A 19,456-nucleotide genomic window follows, 5' to 3' on the forward strand; every position below is an offset into this window, starting at 1 on the left:
GATTTGGAAATTTTTACAACGAGTTTCCTATAATTTCCAACATACGGAAATCTCACACTTGAAGTTTCAAAAGGAAATTTTTGGAAACTATTGGAAACTTTCTTATTTTGACAGAACTTTCAAAACGAAGGTTTATACACGGATTAATAATTACAATCAATTAATCAATGTTGTAAAAATGTAAAAGAATGATAAAAGTTGGTCGAGAACCCGGTTTACACGGCACGCTTTATCAATTTGCCGTACGACTTGCTTTAGCTCTCAGACTTTGAAATTTCTTGATATGAAGGAAAGAATCACACAGTTAGTTAAGTACAAGTTTCTTGTCTGTTTAGAGCAATTCTTTTTGTCCATGTTCTGTTTAATCCTATTTCTTTGAAGTAATATTTTAATACAGTAGAAACGTCTTAGTCTATATAGAAAATACTGGTGTCCTGTCTTGCTTTTGTGGTTTATTTTTCTGAAGTTTATTTTCTATACATTGATTTTAAGTCGCTTTCAACACACAGGGTACAAGTTTAGTGAGCTGAAAAAAACCAAAAATTTCTTTCAACAGGTTTCTTTAAACAATAAAGCTTGGGTTTCAAGTGAATAAATTTTTGAGTGTAAGTCAGATGATGATGGCTAGTATATTAGGGTTTACGACAAATAAATTTGTGGAAGAAAGAATTGATTTTAAACCGCTTAGTCAAATACTTGTAAGTTTTAATTGTTCCCTGGGTCTACACATTTGTTGTGTATGTGGCATCTTTTGATGAAACTTGAGACCCGCTTTCATAAAAAACTTTACTTATGGCTAGTTTATGAGTTTACGACAAATGAATTGGTGGAATAAAGAATTGATTTTAAACCGCTTAGTCAGATACGTGTAAGTTATAATTGTTCTCTGGGTCTACACTTTCGTTGTGTATGTGGCATCTTTAGATGAAACTTGAGACCCGCTTTCATAAAAAACTTTACGTATGGCTAGTATTAGGGTTTACGACAAATAAATCTGTAAATTTGTGGAAGAAAGAATTGATTTTAAACCGCTTAGTCAAATACTTGTAAGTTTTAATTGTTCCCTGGGTCTACACATTTGTTGTGTATGTGGCATCTTTTGATGAAACTTGAGACCCGCTTTCATAAAAAACTTTACATATGGCTAGTTTATGAGTTTACGACAAATGAATTTGTGGAATAAAGAATTGATTTTAAACGGCTTAGTCAGATACGTGTAAGTTATAATTGTTCTCTGGGTCTACACTTTTGTTGTGACGTATGTGGCATCTTCTGATGAAACTTGAGACCCGCTTCATTAAAATCTTTTACGTATGGCTAGTTGATGAGTTTACAACAAATGAATTTGTGGAATAAAGAATTGATTTTAAACCGCTTAGTCAGATACGTGTAAGTTATAATTGTTCCCTGGGTCTACACATTTGTTGTGTATGTGGCATCTTTTGATGAAACTTGAGACCCGCTTTCATAAAAAACTTTGCGTATGGCTAGTTGATGAGTTTACGACAAATGAATTTGTGGAATAAAAAGAATTGATTTTAAACAACTTAGTCAGATACGTGTAAGTTATAATTGTTGTCTGGGTCTACACTTTTGTTGTTGTTGTGTATGTGTTATCTTCTGATGAAACTTGAGACCTGTTTTCATAAAAAACTATACGTATGGCAAGTTTATGAGTTTATGACAAATGAATTTGTGGAATATAAAGAATTGATTTTAAACAACTTAATCAGATACGTGTAAGTTATAATTGTTCTCTGGGTCTACACATTTGTTGTGTATGTGGCATCTTTTGATGGAACTTGAGACCCGCTTTCATAAAAAACTTTACGTATGGCTAGTTTATGAGTTTACGACAAATGAATTTGTGGAAGAAAGAATTGATTTTAGTCAAATACGTGTAAGTTTCAATTGTTCCCTGGGTCTGCACATTTGTTGTTTATGTGGCATCTTTTGATGAAACTTGAGACCCGCTTTCATAAAAAACTTTACGTATGGCTAGTTTATGAGTTTACGACAAATGAATTTGTGGAATAAAGAATTGATTTTAAACCGCTTAGTCAGATACGTGTAAGTTATAATTGTTCTCTGGGTCTACACTTTTGTTGTGTATGTGGCATCTTTAGATGAAACTTGAGACCCGCTTTCATAAAAAATTTTACATATGGCTAGTTTATGAGTTTACGACAAATGAATTTGTGGAATAAAGAATTGATTTTAAACCGCTTAGTCAGATACGTGTAAGTTTTAATTGTTCCCTGGGTCTACACATTTGATTGTGTATGTGGCATCTTTTGATGAAACTTGAGACCCGCTTTCATAAAAAGCTTTTACGTATGGCTAGTTTATGAGTTTAAGACAAATGAATATTTTGAAACTGTTAATTCAATAAATATTTTCATGTTCTATTGGTCTTCTCTTTTTGCAAATATATCTTATGACAAAACTTGAGAAATTAATATTGCATGGGGATTGAAGATAGATCATTTTGAAGAAGGTCAATTGATGTAGGTGTTGGGCTGTTTCTACCGTTATAAGGTTTTTTGAACTGTCTGATGTTGAAAGACTTTGCTTTCTAAAGTGACTTATAATTTTTTTTACCCATTTTCAGCACTTCAATTGGATGGTACATTCACTTTGCTGGCTTGGAATTAGAGCTGTAATTCCTAAAAAGTAAGACTTTTTTTAATTTTTGTCTTTTCACAATAAAATTTTTATTTCTTTCGAGAATATTGCTGTCTTTCTTTCCAATGTTTAATTTGATGTCTATTTATTTTACTGTTTAAGTCTTTAAAGAAAGTTTTTATATGATTTGGATAGCCATTTATTTTCCAAGTAGATAGTAATCAAACTTATTAATTTTTTTTTATAGGAGCTCCTTTGACGATGCTTAGGTGAATTGATCAGTCAATATGGAACTCAAAATGGATGAATGCGATACTGCCAATGGAATTACGAACTAACAAATATGGTGGACCTGGGTGGACTATCATCTTTTTCGAAATCTTGATGACACGCCAAAAACTCAGAAAGTTTTTCAAGCCACAACCAAAAGAAACCTTATCCAATTTTATCCAATTCGAAGAAGTCTTATTTTATTACCTTTCTGAAACTTAAGAATCGTTCACGGCTCAAAATTAAAACATTTTGAAAATCACGAGGCTTATTTATTTAATTTATTTAAAAGACAACTCGTTTGAAAGAATATAGTCAATTTTATATATTTTAATTTATTTATTCGCAGTAATATATTTCCCATATCAATCTTTATCAACTAAATCATTCTTAACATTTACAAGTTATGGAGATCATTTTTGTCCTGTGCTTAAAAGATAAAGTCGTGACATGAATGTTCTGGTTCTTACATAGAGTCCCTCTTGATGCATTGTCATTTCTAAAAACGATGCACATTTGAAAATTTCAATCATATTTGGTATTTTGATAAAATGTATTCTTTCTTTCCTACTTGTAGCTTTATGTTCTATATATATATTTTTTTTGTATAGACTTTCTATGGTATGATGATGAGAAAATAAATGTAATATGAACGTATAATTTATAAATGTCTACAATTTTCTTAAAGCATTATAGGCCGTTGTATTCATTGGATATTAAAAGCTCAAGTTAAAAAGTTACATTATTGACAGAATGATCGCCCTATTTCACCTAAATGAAGAGAAAAATTTCGAACAAAAATCGCTCGAATTTGACTAATTTGCAAGCAATCTTTTCGATGAAACTCTGAGTTTCATGCGCAAAGTTTCTTTTCTACATGAGCAATTTCGACTAAATTTCTCGTGGAAACTAAACATGCACAGTTTCACTACCTGTCAACCACTTGCACACTAGCACTTTAGAAAGATTTTCCCATGGGAAATTTCGAATTTCGACTTTTCCCATTTTATCCGGAAACTACATTGTAAACTTCGCCATAATTTCCGCTTCGGGAAATTACCTCGGAAATTTCGCGTGTAACCTGATTTCGTTTTGGGAAAACTATTGGAAACTACTAATTTCTATATGATTTCACCTCCAGAAAACCATGGTGAAATTTTCACATTTTTCCCAGTGAATGTTTTCACCAAGAAAATAACTTGGTTGAAAACTCTCTAATTTAAAAAAAGTCAGTTGAAAACTCTCAAAAATTATGGTGAAAACTCTCTATATTAAAAATAAGTCAGTTGAAAACTCTCAAAACAACATGGTGAAAACTCTCTAAAAAAAAAACAGTTGAAAACTCTCAATCAAAAATTATGGTGAAAACTCTCCAAAAAATTCAACCCAAGCGTACAGGGACGTTGTGATTGCGGGGAGGCTAGTGATACACCTACCTCCCCCCGGGAGGGGGGTTACTACTAGGGTGGGGGTGCCACCCAACTTTCGACCCTCGGACATTACCGGGAGTAAAAAGGGGAAGACAAAGGAGAATTTAGTGAATTTTACGACCCTTACCGGGACAAATTTGACCAATTTTGACCAAATTTCAATCTTTCTTGGGGTAAAAAGTTGGAATTTTCTTATTTCTCCTACTCTTAGTGGGACTGCAATTTGATTCTCTGATTTTTCTGACCCTTAGTAGGACTTTGGAAATCCAAAAAGGTACCCTTAAGGGCGGACATACCGTACCCTCCATTTGCCTAAGTACCCACCCCCCCCCGGGTACCTCCCTTTGCAATTGCTGGCCATCCTGGATGGAACTGTCTGAAATGATATGCAAAACTTCAAATTTCGCTCTTGTCGTGCGTCTGTCACGTTCGAAATACTCATTACAGTCAATTACCTGCAATTGCAAAAGAAGGTAGGTGTATCACTAGCCTCCCTGCAATCACAACGTCCTTGTACGCTTGGGTTGATTTTTTTGAGAGTTTTTAACTGACTTTTAGTTGAGTTAGAGGGTTTTCAACATAACTTTTCAGACTTTTGAGAGTTTTCACCATAACTTTTGATTGAGAGTTTTCAACTAGTTTTCTTTTAGAGAGTTTTCACCATCTTGTTTTTGAGAGTTTTCAACTGACTTATTTTTAATTTAGAGAGTTTTCAAGCAAGTTATTTTCTTGGTGAAAACATTGTGTTTAGTTGAAAACATGACCTTTCAGGTCCATCGTAAATATAATTTTGTTTCGAGTCTGTTAGGGTTTTTCCTCCAATAACTGATGGTGGAGGTTTTTTAATCCCGACAGTCAATGATCGCTTACTCTAGTATTGTACACATTATATATTATATTAGTCGTACCTTATTTCTCAAATTTCTATAATATCAAATTTTATCCCTTACTTGAAGACCAAATTATCAAGACCACAAAATTCCGGTTATAAACCCTATCCATCTTGTTGCTGCATCCGTGTTGACACCGCTACCTATCGCTTAACACTAATCAATATGCACGTCGTCACCCTTTGTGGACATTCACGAAAAGTTACGGAATAACAAAGCAATTACTTCGCGATTGGAATATCGTAAAAATTTATTACACTGGTATAACCATACGAACATTTTATGTACCACAACTTATGATCTAATTTGACTTTTGCCAATAAATCCTTACATATAAATTGGAATGGAAATATAAAATAGAATTATAGATACCTATATCTTCAGATAAATGAAATTACGAACAGATTGATAATATATTAAAGAAGCTTGTATCTTTCTCCATTTTACACTTTTCGTATATTTCATTTCTATACCTTGTATACTTTGTATTTCAACCTCATTTATAAATACTTTTTATTTTATCATTATATATTTTTTTTCTTTCTCACCCTGAGTGTTATTGCAGACAAATACCAAACAAAAAGTAGCTATTATTGTGATTTATTGTTTGTTCATTCGAAAAGGAGAAATAGCCGAGAACCCACAGAATTATGACTTTTTTCAAAAAAGAACTAGATCGTTGGGAAGCTATTAAACCAGGAGACTCCTCTGCCTTTGGTAAGTTTTATTCATTTTTACTTAAATGTGGTTCTGTCATTGAGAATAAACTTTGGAATAGTTTTGATACAGCTCATAATCTTTGCATAATAACCAGTAAACTTCCACTGCATTGTCGTGATAAACGGAATAGAAAGGTGATAAACATTCGAACTGAGTCTGATCGTGAACCCTGTTTTAAGGATGTGCTTTTGTTCGTGGAAAATGAAATGATAGTTGCAAGTGATCTACTTTTCTCAATGGAAGCTTTTAAAGATCGGTTTTATGATGATTCTAGAGTTGGTCGTAGTGATTTCAAACAAAGGGTTTTAAGACGTTTATTTGTTCGGCTTGTAACGTAGACCATGATATTGAAAATTGTCCGATCTTTAAAGGGAAAACAATTGAGAAAAAGTTCGATTTATATTGAAGAGAAAGCTTTGTTTCGGATGTCTTGAAAAAGGTCATCTTGCTTCAAGTTGTAAAAATCGAAAAACTTGGCTGGTTTGTAATAAAAAGCATCCAACTAATACTCATGAAATGAGATTTCGTCATCCTCCACATCTACCTCCTAAGGACTCGAAGAAAGACAGCTCTGAATCTAAAGAACCTGATGGTAGACCTTTTCCTAAAAAGCCTGAAGTTTCAAATCCACCTGCTAAAGTCTGTCCAGATATAATTGGCAGTGGAAACAAGAATGCCTGTAACTTTTGATAGTCAAATATAATTATGAAAATTTTTTTTGCTTGTTTTAGAAAATCAAAAGCGCTATATTTGAATGTATTTTTGGTTGAAAAATTCGCGATTTTTAGCGGTTTAATTTTGTACAGAGGCGATTCTATAGCCTCTGTACTACGCCCAGAAACCACCTTCCACGCCCGTAACGCCCTCGTTACGGTTGAATGAACTTGAAAGTGTTTTACTCTGCTCAGATCGCCTGATCTGGGAGTCTAGTTTCGGATATGAATGGAGTCGGTGGTTTCTGGAATGCGTCAGGTAAGATCTCTTTTAGATGTAAGATAGTATATAGCATGCACAGAAATACGTACAGTCTCCCCTTCTCTGTTTTATGTTCGAACTAGTCCTCCACCCGTTAATAGTGTGGTGTCGACTTAGGCCAGGGCCGGCATCGCATTATTACAAATGGCGCCCAACGTAATTAAAGATCCCGGAGCTTAATTAGAATTTTTTTTACAGGGTTTTATTTTTGAAAGACGTAATTTTTCGGCTCCTTAATAAAACAGAAAAAATAATAATAAAACCGACTTCCTTAAGCACTAATGGAAGGGGTTTTCGTTTGGTTTCATCGATCTTCTGGGTCTGTATCTACATAACGTAGCGATATAGTATCTGGAGCGCACTATATCGGTGTCATCCGACTTTTTTTATCCTCAAAGATTTTGAAAAAAATTAGTAAGAAAAAAACACTTTTAATGTGCGCACGGGTTATAGACTACTCCAACAAGGTCGAGGCAATGACGGGCGTCTTGTATATAAGGAGAACTACCCAAGGGACACACTGCCCGTTCCAGTGTAACTATAACATGTTGATTGAATAGGAGGTTAGATGGTTGTGTGGGAGAGTAGAGAGAGTTATTTAGGTGTTACATGTACAAATATAAATTAACGATTATTTTTTTCTTTCAGCAGACAGTGGGGCAGTCTAGAAAGTTGAGTGAATGTGAGAAGCGCGCGCTATATAAGTTTAAAGCTCAGAATGATGTCTCGAGGCAATGAGAGTTATGACGAGTGTGGGGGATTATTGAGTTATTTGGAAAAATTGAATTGAGTTATGAATTACAGAGTTATATAGAAGAGTTATTAATAGAGTATTGCGATTTTTTGAACCACGTGTGACCATAGCTTAGCGCCCGAGCGTGGAACAGTCACGTTGGGGGATAATAGAAATTTAATGAGATATATAGGAATCATGATGGAGGTTTAGTAGACATACGTATTTAGGTTTTCGAGAAGTTTTGGGGAAAATCGAATTGCAAATTTGCAGAGAAAATTAGTTGTACAGAATGTGCGCAGTTCTGTACATTAAAATGGAAACACTGTTTGGTATGATAAACAAGCTAAAAATAGAATTGATGAAAGTTGAACAAGATTAGCTCATGACCAAACAAAGTAACAGAAGATTGTTGAGATTGTTTCGCAGCGATCCCTTTAATTTTTGTTTATAAACGAGCAAAGTCACTGAGTTTGTTGGGTCGACCATGAAGTTATTTGTGCAACAAACGAATGATTAATTGTGAGTGAACAGAAATTAAAGTGAATGCTGAATATGAGTGATAAGAAGTAGAAACATTAAAATAAACACAAACGATCAAAACAAACAGAGTAATCCAGATCGAACTTTTTTGATAGGATTCAGCTAAAGTTTCTATACTTCTTCTTGTTCTCTTCTTGTTCTCTTGTTGTTTTTTCTGGGGAGGGTTCTCGTTTCAGGAATAAATAAAATATGTGATTCTGGTGCATCAGCTCCGCAGAGAACAACACGGAAACAAGATTTTCAAGAAAAGGAATCAGGTAATCCAAATTTTGACAAAGAAGTAGGAGATGAGAGGATGCGTTTGGATCTATTTTTTGGAATTGGATATTAAAGAAACATGATGAGGATGTTGAAGATCGAATACAGTATTGCAGAAATATCAAATACTATGGAAGAACACCAATCTATGAAGAAGGGTTGTTGTAAAATTGTATTTTAAAGGGTATACGTTTTTATAATTTCCAATTTCACAGAAAATTTAGTACTACTGAGTTTCGAAAATGAATAACGATTTTTGAATGAAATTAAGTTTGAATGATGAGTAGTAAAGAAGTACCATTCGCATGGTTCGTGCTGTATTTGCAAATTTTTTTTCGTCACAACGATTCTTTCACATCTGAATGAGAAATTTTCTTAGCACGAATCCTATTGAAGCCGTCCGGGTTTCTACCTCTCATTTATAGTCCTGTTGTTGAAAAGGATGGATTTTGATTTTAGTAATTATTTGAATTTCAGCAAGCATTCTAAAGTGTTACTGTTTGTTATCGTTTAAAAGGCAGGCTAGAATTGCCTTTGTGATGGATTTGATTTTTTTTTTTTGCGTCTTTTGTGTTTTCTTGCGCGCGCGCGTGCGAATTGCCAATTTTTTTCAGCGCGAGCGTTTTTTTTGTTTTTTTGGGCTAGATATTACGATTTTACTGCAAGCGTTTAAAGTTCCGCAAACGAGAGATTTTTATTTGCCTGGATTTGCAAAGTTTTTATCGTGATATTTTCTTTAAGAAAGAAAGCGTGTGGCTTAACTGCGAGATTTTGAGATTTTATTTAAGAGACTTGGCGCGTAGTTTATCTGTGAGTGCGAGAGTGTGAGATTATATTTGCGTGAGCGCGTAGCCTATTTGCGAGAGTATGAGATATTATTTGCGTGAGCGCGTAGCCTATTTGCGAGAGTGTGAGATATTATTTGCGTGAGCGCGTAGCCTATTTGAGAGTGTGAGATATTATTTGCGTGAGCGCGTAGCCCATTTGCGAGAGTGTGAAATATTAATTGCGTGCGCGCGTAGCCTATTTGCGAGAGTGTGAGATATTATTTGCGTAAGCGCGTAGCCTATTTGAGAGTGTGAGATATTATTTGCGTGAGCGCGTAGCCTATTTGCGAGAGTGTGAGATATTATTTGCGTGAGCACGTAGCCTATTTGAGAGTGTGAGATATTATTTGCGTGAGCGCGTAGCCCATTTGCGAGAGTGTGTAATATTAATTGCGTGAGCGCGTAGCCTATTTGCGAGAGTGTGAGATATTATTTGCGTAAGCGCGTAGCCTATTTGAGCGTGTGAGATATTATTTGCGTGAGCGCGTAGCCTATTTGCGAGAGTGTGAGATATTATTTGCGCGAGCGTGTAGCCTAATTGCGAAAGTGCGAGATGTTATTTACGTGATCACTTAGTTTATTTACGGATTATTATTGGAGTGAGTGAGGCGTATATTTACGAGAGTGTGTATGATGTCATTTGGGAGAGAATTTGAAATTTTTGACGCAGATTTTGCAATAGTTGCAGAAAGATAAGTTGTTTTGTTATGAGAATTGACTTTTTATGCCAAAAGCTGCAAATGCTAGGAATGCACACGAATCCGTACAAAAGTTGAGTATTCGAAACGGTTCAACTTTATCCGTTATTTGGAAGATACAAAGGTGTCATAATAATCAAGTGTTTTAAAAATGAAAGCTGTGTTTTTTAGATAATCATGAGATGATTTTTTCACAGGATGATAAAAGAAAACCAAGCGATGATCAAGTGAGTGTATAAGTATGATTATTTTGAACTTGTGAAAAGATATTTCATTCTATGGTACAAGTCGGTTTTTGAATGCATTTTGGACCCGTTAACTTGTTTTTATTGACTGAAAGAAGCGAATTAGTTAAACGAATTCTCCTACAGCACCTAGTTTTCACCGAATTTTTGGGAGTTTAAACATAAAACCATTTTTAAGGCCTTTTCTGCATCTTGGACGATGGCCTATCAGGGAAAGACCGGACGAAGAGGTCGAAGGAGGGGACGAATTTTGCGACTTCCCGTTAGATTGCATCCCCTTAGATTCGATGCCACACGTCCCAGATCCGACAGTGGATATCGAACAGGAAGACCATATTTATAGGGTGGAAAGAATTCTGAAATCCGGAAAGCGATCTGAAATCACGAGTTATCTTGTGAAATGGCAAGGATATCCCTTGTCGCAGGCTACTTGGGAGCCTAGCGAAAATATTTTTGACCCAAACCTCATTGTAGACTTCAATCGCAGAACAGAACAAAAGAATGCTAATAAAGCCAAAGCTAAGGAAAAGAAAGGAGAAAATAAAACAACTCGAAAAGAAAGCCTGAACATGATCGTCGTTAAGGAACCAGGAAACGAGAATCATTCTAACTTTTCAATTTCTAACTCTATCATCACGGTCTTAGTTTTTATAATGCTGTTCACTGGGGTCTGCAGCGAGGTTGGGGCCCAGAGAATTAGGTGATTTATATGATTGCACCACACTCCAATGAAAATGGACATTAGTCGTTGCCTTCGTTTCGTCGGTTACCTGAACAATAAAAGAAAAACAACACTAGTAAATACAGAGCAGTCATTGCCTATAGATATAATAATAATTACGATTACTTGCAGTTTTTGAAGCACAAAGGTGGAGCTACAGGAAGGACACAGAGGTGTAAGTATAGTTATTTCTTTAATCTAATTTGAATTTTTTTGAGTTTTTCAATTTTGCGTTCGATAGTCGTAATACGGACACGTACCCTCATCCTTCACACGCCGTGTGTTCTTATCCCAAAGAGAAATTTTTATTGGAATTGAGAAATTTTGCACTAGTGCTAGAAATATTTTTGAGACTTAAAATTCGATTTTTTTTTCTACGCGTCAAATGCGAAACGAGGGTATAATCAGGACAGGAACACAGGCACTAGGGATTAGATTTTTTATATAACAGCATTTTGAATTTATTTATATACGTAGGCAGTAACTGAGAGAGATCTATTTTGTGGAAAGCCTTTTTTTGTGTGCCTCTAACACATCGAAAATCTTACCTTGCAGTGACAATTTGAGCTGTGAAATTCGTCACCGACTTAAAAATTGGTTCACCTAAAAAAAAAAAAAAAATAAAAAAAAATAAAGAGGTTCTATAGAAATAGAATAAAGCCGGACTGGAAATTTATAGGCAAGCGATAGCCATGAGACACGTACTTTTTCTATCAGCCTCGACTAGATCTCACCTAGAGGGGGGAGGGAAGTCTATTAATATAGGTAAAAAGGAGGAGGGCCGTGAAAGTAATTGAAATAGTGTGGAAATGGAGTTGGATGCCAGGCTGGGAAACAGAAATACCAAGACGAAGACTAAACCTTAAACCAACCCAGAAGGACCGACGATGGACGAAAACCCTGAAAGAAGAGAGAAGAAAAGAAACCACTTACTGGAATACAATAGCAGCAGACGATGTCTTCGCAGCCACGCCAAACTCGGCCACAACACCTGGTGGCCAAGACGGACCCATTCCGATCTTCAAATTCCTTGGTAGTTAAGCAGCCAGGACATATGGCTATATTCGTCAAGTTACATGTGGTACATGACCACACGACGTTCCAACGCCCGTTAATTGGAATTAAAATTAGTGTAAAACTTCGATCCATCTTCACGGGTATCCAAGAAACAATGAAAAAATATTACTGCTAAAAGGAACTATACTCTCCATACAGCCACAACGATTGGTTGAAAGGAATCTACCAATCAAATACCACCAAGTACCCATTACAAGTAATGCCGAACAACACAACAACAATGATATGTTTTTCAGTAAAAATGAATAACTTTCCCGCGGAACATTCTCTGTGCAGTCACAACGATTGGTTGAAAAGAATCTACCAATCAGATACCGCCAAGCAATATTCAAAAATAATACCGAGCAACACAACAATATGAACTGTTTTGAAAACAAAAACGAAGAACTTTCCCACGAGAAAACAACAGTTGCTGCCATGGTTTCCACCCTCCCTTCCAATCAACCATCACCATAGACAACAGACAATTTCTATCCTAGCCTTGGCACGTTAAGTGACACTATTCTGGGGTCACTGAGACCCCGTAGAGTAGGAATGATATGGTTCATGTTATGTTGAATGGGAAATGTCCACCCTCCTCCCATATTATTCTGTGAAATATCAAATCTCCAACTTATTACTAAAAATGGGGGTTATGTTATCTTTTTTGAACAGTGCAATTAAAAGTTGGAAAATGTTAAGTGTTGGTGCATTGGTATTATTGGTATCATTGATTATTTCGAAACGAAGTGAAATCATATGCAATATAATTGTTTTTATTGAAAGGATAAGCATGAACTTATATTGCCTTTGTTATTTTTAAGTCATTAAAGAACTTTGCTAATTCCCAAGACACTAAACACAGTTTGGCTATGAGGTCATTAAAGAGATTGTAAAATGTGTTATGATCGAAAAACTGTTTCATCAATCATATCACTACCCCCGTTTTTAGTAATAAGTTGGAGATTTGATATTTCACAGAAAAGTGCTACCAAGGGGTATTTCGGGTCCTTTATCTTCCGAAGGACTCTTTTGTTTGCCTTGAAATTTAACAAACTTCTTAACCTAAAGTTGAACTACCACTGGTGTAAAAATGAACGTTATAGCATAAGTAGAAAAAAAGCTCAATTTTTACAATCGCAAATTAAACCACTAAAAATCGCCAATTTTTCAAACAAAAATACATTTAAATATAGCGCTTTTGATTCTCTAAAACAAGCAAAAAAAAATTTCATAATTATATTTGACTATCAAAAGTTACAGGCATTCTTGTTTCCACTGCCAATTATATCTGGACAGACTTTAGTTGTATTTTGAATAAAGATTCTGAAAGAAACATTAGTATGTGTGTTGTTCCAGTTATATAACGTCATGAATTGTCCAAATCCTATTTTAGAATCTCTAGCTCTGTCTTTACTTAGTTCCCACTTTCATAATGATACCATTTACTTTAAAATTTATTTCCCACCAGCTTTCGGACGTAAATCTGGGACTTTTCTCGTGTTGACCAAAGGGATATCATGCTTCCATTGATTGTAATTGCATATGCGACGATGCCTTTCCTTGCGTGATAGAAACTAAGAAATAAATATATGACGAGCTGTTTCATTAGTTTAACACCGACAAACTAATTTCTTAAATTAAGTTTATATCTCAAAATATCGAAAGAAAAATGAGACGTAAAAAATAGAAAGAACAGGTCAAGGGGTGAACCGAAATTAACTTTGTTATTTTCCTATAAAGAGCATAACCACAAGTAAAGATCATACATCCACATACAGAAGAACTTGTATAGGCGTTTATCGCCTGCGTTTATTGCCTCTCACTGTTCACTCAAATGTTATAAATTACAATGTGAAATGACTAAATGATTGATTGACAGGTTATAACAAAACGTTCACTTCAACTTCCGCTATATGGAACTTTAATAAATAATGACTTTCAAGAAATAGATCAGTGTTCCATTCCCAGCTAATGAATTTGCAGCTAAAAGATCTAAAGCTTAAAGGTCAGAAAAAAAAGCAAATCGTGATCGACAACATCTAAGTTCAGTTGTTATGAGGTAAAGAGCAAAAATGAGTGGTAAGGGGGTGTTCTAAGGCTTGGCTAGGGTTCAGAAGGCCAGGAAAGAAAGTTTGAGTCACCGCGTTTGGCTTGGCAGGGTAAACGCGGTGAAAGCATAGCAAAAATGAGTGGTAAGGGGGTGTTCTAAGGCTTGGCTAGGGTTCAGAAGGCCAGGAAAGAAAGTTTGAGTCACCGCGTTTGGCTTGGCAGGGTAAACGCGGTGAAAGCATAGCAAAAATGAGTGGTAAGGGGGTGTTCTAAGGCTTGGCTAGGGTTCAGAAGGCCAGGAAAGAAAGTTTGAGTCACCTCTGTTAGGGTTAGGGTTAGGGTTAGGGTTAGGGTTAGGGTTATTATACCTCATATTACTTAGGTCATGAGATAAATATTATTATTTAAAAAGTTAACCTTATATTATTCGGATTATAGGAATAGTATTTATCATTAGAGTTTAGATTATTTAATGTTTATTTTCATAGTATTTTTAGGATTATTATATAGGATTTGCTATTGTACTGGTTCAGTCGGAAACGCCCTGGTCATCCCAGGTATTTATTTGAATTGTAGTAGGGGAAACCGCTCCCAACCTGTTTAACAGGGCGGGGAGGGGTGTACAGAGGCGATTCTATAGCCTCTGTACTACGCCCAGAAACCACCTTCCACGCCCGTAACGCCCTCGTTACGGTTGAATGAACTTGAAAGTGTTTTACTCTGCTCAGATCGCCTGATCTGGGAGTCTAGTTTCGGATATGAATGGAGTCGGTGGTTTCTGGAATGCGTCAGGTAAGATCTCTTTTAGATGTAAGATAGTATATAGCATGCACAGAAATACGTACAGTCTCCCCTTCTCTGTTTTATGTTCGAACTAGTCCTCCACCCGTTAATAGTGTGGTGTCGACTTAGGCCAGGGCCGGCATCGCATTATTACAATTTGCGATTGTAAAAATTGAGCTTTTTTTCTACTTATGCTATAACGTTCATTTTTACACCAGTGGTAGTTTAACCTTAGGTTAAGAAGTTTGTTAAATTTCAAGGCAAACAAAAGAGTCCTTCGGAAGATATGGGACCCGAAATACCCCTTGGTAGCACTTTTCTGTGAAATATCAAATCTCCAACTTATTACTAAAAATGGGGGTTATGTTATCTTTTTTGAACAGTGCAATTAAAAGTTGGAAAATGTTAAGTGTTGGTGCATTGGTATTATTGGTATCATTGATTATTTCGAAACGAAGTGAAATCATATGCAATATAATTGTTTTTTATTGAAAGGATAAGCATGAACTTATATTGCCTTTGTTATTTTTAAGTCATTAAAGAACTTTGCTAATTCCCAAGACACTAAACACAGTTTGGCTATGAGGTCATTAAAGAGATTGTAAAATGTGTTATGATCGAAAAACTGTTTCATCAATCATATCACTACCCCCGTTTTTAGTAATAAGTTGGAGATTTGATATTTCACAGAAAAGTGCTACCAAGGGGTATTTCGGGTCCTATATCTTTCCGAAGGACTCTTTTTGTTTGCCTTGAAATTTAACAAACTTCTTAACCTAAAGTTGAACTACCACTGGTGTAAAAATGAACGTTATAGCATAAGTAGAAAAAAAGCTCAATTTTTACAATCGCAAATTAAACCACTAAAAATCGCCAATTTTTCAAACAAAAATACATTTAAATATAGCGCTTTTGATTCTCTAAAACAAGCAAAAAAAAATTTCATAATTATATTTGACTATCAAAAGTTACAGACATTCTTGTTTCCACTGCCAATTATATCTGGACAGACTTTAGTTGTATTTTGAATAAAGATTCTGAAAGAAACATTAGTATGTGTGTTGTTCCAGTTATATAACGTCATGAATTGTCCAAATCCTATTTTAGAATCTCTAGCTCTGTCTTTACTTAGTTCCCACTTTCATAATGATACCATTTACTTTAAAATTTATTTCCCACCAGCTTTCGGACGTAAATCTGGGACTTTTCTCGTGCTGACCAAAGCAGGGTAAACGCGGTGAAAGCATAGCAAAAATGAGTGGTTAGGGGTGTTCTAAGGCTTGGCTAGGGTTCAGAAGGCCAGGAAAGAAAGTTTGAGTCACCGCGTTTGGCTTGGCAGGGTAAACGCGGTGAAAGCATAGCAAAAATAAGTGTTAGGTTAGGGGGTGTTCTAAAGGCTTGGCTAGGGTTCAGAAGGCCAGGAAAGAAAGTTTGAGTCACCGCGTTTGGCTTGGCAGGGTAAACGCGGTGAAAGCATAGCAAAAATAAGTGGTTAGGGGGTGTTCTAAGGCTTGGCTAGGGTTCAGAAGGCCAGGAAAGAAAGTTTGAGTCACCGCGTTTGGCTTGGCAGGGTAAACGCGGTGAAAGCATAGCAAAAATGAGTGGTTAGGGGGTGTTCTAAGGCTTGGCTAGGGTTCAGAAGGCCAGGAAAGAAAGTTTGAGTCACCGCGTTTGGCTTGGCAGGGTAAACGCGGTGAAAGCATAGCAAAAATGAGTGGTTAGGGGGTGTTCTAAGGCTTGGCTAGGGTTCAGAAGGCCAGGAAAGAAAGTTTGAGTCACCGCGTTTGGCTTGGCAGGGTAAACGCGGTGGTAAACGCGGTGAAAGCATAGCAAAAATGAGGTGGTTAAGGGGCTAGGGTTCAGAAGGCCAGGAAAGAAAGTTTGAGTCACCGCGTTTGGCTTGGCAGGGTAAACGCGGTGAAAGCATAGCAAAAATAAGTGGTTAGGGGGTGTTCTAAGGCTTGGCTAGGGTTCAGAAGGCCAGGAAAGAAAGTTTGAGTCACCGCGTTTGGCTTGGCAGGGTAAACGCGGTGAAAGCATAGCAAAAATAAGTGGTTAGGGGGTGTTCTAAGGCTTGGCTAGGGTTCAGAAGGCCAGGAAAGAAAGTTTGAGTCACCGCGTTTGGCTTGGCAGGGTAAACGCGGTGAAAGCATAGCAAAAATGAGGTTAGGGGGTGTTCTAAGGCTTGGCTAGGGTTCAGAAGGCCAGGAAAGAAAGTTTGAGTCACCGCGTTTGGCTTGGCAGGGTAAACGCGGTGAAAGCATAGCAAAAACAAGTGGTAAGGGGGTGTTGTAAGGCTTGGCTAGGGTTCAGAAGGCCAGGAAAGAAAGTTTGAGTCACCGCGTTTGGCTTGGCAGGGTAAACGCGGTGAAAGCATAGCAAAAATAAGTGGTTAGGGGGTGTTCTAAGGCTTGGCTAGGGTTCAGAAGGCCAGGAAAAGAAGTTTGAGTCACCGCGTTTGGCTTGGCAGGGTAAACGCGGTGAAAGCATAGCAAAAATAAGTGGTTAGGGGGTGTTCTAAGGCTTGGCTAGGGTTCAGAAGGCCAGGAAAGAAAGTTTGAGTCACCGCGTTTGGCTTGGCAGGGTAAACGCGGTGAAAGCATAGCAAAATAAGTGATTAGGGGATGTTCTAAGGCTTGGCTAGGGTTCAGAAGGCCAGGAAAGAAAGTTTGAGTCACCGCGTTTGGCTTGGCAGGGTAAACGCGGTGAAAGCATAGCAAAAATAAGGTGGTTAGGGGGGGTGTTCTAAGGCTTGGCTAGGGTTCAGAAGGCCAGGAAAGAAAGTTTGAGTCACCGCGTTTGGCTTGGCAGGGTAAACGCGGTGAAAGCATAGCAAAAATAAGTGGTTAGGGGGTGTTCTAAGGCTTGGCTAGGGTTCAGAAGGCCAGGAAAGAAAGTTTGAGTCACCGCGTTTGGCTTGGCAGGGTAAACGCGGTGAAAGCATAGCAAAAATAGTGGTTAGGGGGTGTTCTAAGGCTTGGCTAGGGTTCAGAAGGCCAGGAAAGAAAGTTTGAGTCACCGCGTTTGGCTTGGCAGGGTAAACGCGGTGAAAGCATAGCAAAAATAAGGTTAGGGGGTGTTCTAAGGCTTGGCTAGGGTTCAGAAGGCCAGGAAAGAAAGTTTGAGTCACCGCGTTTGGCTTGGCAGGGTAAACGCGGTGAAAGCATAGCAAAAATAAGTGGTTAGGGGGTGTTCTAAGGCTTGGCTAGGGTTCAGAAGGCCAGGAAAGAAAGTTTGAGTCACCGCGTTTGGCTTGGCAGGGTAAACGCGGTGAAAGCATAGCAAAAATGAGTGGTTAGGGGTGTTCTAAGGCTTGGCTAGGGTTCAGAAGGCCAGGAAAGAAAGTTTGAGTCACCGCGTTTGGCTTGGCAGGGTAAACGCGGTGAAAGCATAGCAAAAATAAGTGGTTAGGGGGTGTTCTAAGGCTTGGCTAGGGTTCAGAAGGCCAGGAAAGAAAGTTTGAGTCACCGCGTTTGGCTTGGCAGGGTAAACGCGGTGAAAGCATAGCAAAAATGAGGGTGGTTAGGGGCTAGGCTTCAGAAGGCCAGGAAAGAAAGTTTGAGTCACCGCGTTTGGCTTGGCAGGGTAAACGCGGTGAAAGCATAGCAAAAAATGAGGTTAGGGGGTGTTCTAAGGCTTGGCTAGGGTTCAGAAGGCCAGGAAAGAAAGTTTGAGTCACCGCGTTTGGCTTGGCAGGGTAAACGCGGTGAAAGCATAGCAAAAATGGGTGGTCAGGGTGTGTTGTAAGGCTTGGCTAGGGTTCAGAAGGCCAGGAAAGAAAGTTTGAGTCACCGCGTTTGGCTTGGCAGGGTAAACGCGGTGAAAGCATAGCAAAAATAAGTGATTAGGGGGTGTTCTAAGGCTTGGCTAGGGTTCAGAAGGCCAGGAAAGAAAGTTTGAGTCACCGCGTTTGGCTTGGCAGGGTAAACGCGGTGAAAGCATAGCAAAAATGAGTGGTTAGGGGTGTTGTAAGGCTTGGCTAGGGTTCAGAAGGCCAGGAAAGAAAGTTTGAGTCACCGCGTTTGGCTTGGCAGGGTAAACGCGGTGAAAGCATAGCAAAAATGAGTGGTTAGGGGGTGTTCTAAGGCTTGGCTAGGGTTTCAGAAGGCCAGGAAAGAAAAGTTTGAGTCACCGCGTTTGGCTTGGCAGGGTAAACGCGGTGAAAGCATAGCAAAAAATGAGTGGTTAGGGGTGTTTCTAAGGCTTGGCTAGGGTTCAGAAGGCCAGGAAAGAAAGTTTGAGTCACCGCGTTTGGCTTGGCAGGGTAAACGCGGTGAAAGCATAGCAAAAATAAGTGGTTAGGGGTGTTTCTAAGGCTTGGCTAGGGTTCAGAAGGCCAGGAAAGAAAGTTTGAGTCACCGCGTTTGGCTTGGCAGGGTAAACGCGGAAAGCAAAAGGCAGGGTTCTAGAAGGCAAGGAAAGAAAGTTTGAGTCACCGCGTTTGGCTTGGCAGGGTAAACGCGGTGAAAGCATAGCAAAAATTAGGTGGTTAGGGGGTGTTCTAAGGCTTGGCTAGGGTTCAGAAGGCCAGGAAAGAAAGTTTGAGTCACCGCGTTTGGCTTGGCAGGGTAAACGCGGTGAAAGCATAGCAAAAATGAGTGGTTAGGGGGTGTTCTAAGGCTTGGCTAGG

General features: G+C 37.8%; 1 long non-coding RNA gene across 1 annotated transcript; it reads left to right on the forward strand.

Moving 5' to 3' along the window:
- The first annotated feature begins 311 nt into the window (after positions 1-311).
- On the forward strand, positions 312-3,233 carry LOC136801271 (uncharacterized). The gene is made up of 2 exons (XR_010845829.1): positions 312-2,673; positions 2,873-3,233. It is a non-coding gene; the product is annotated as an uncharacterized lncRNA (long non-coding RNA).
- The last annotated feature ends 16,223 nt before the right edge of the window (positions 3,234-19,456 follow it).

The sequence above is a fragment of the Clytia hemisphaerica genome, unplaced genomic scaffold, assembly GCF_902728285.1.
Source record: "Clytia hemisphaerica strain Z4C2 unplaced genomic scaffold, Clytia hemisphaerica genome assembly, whole genome shotgun sequence".
Lineage (NCBI taxonomy): Eukaryota > Metazoa > Cnidaria > Hydrozoa > Leptothecata > Clytiidae > Clytia > Clytia hemisphaerica.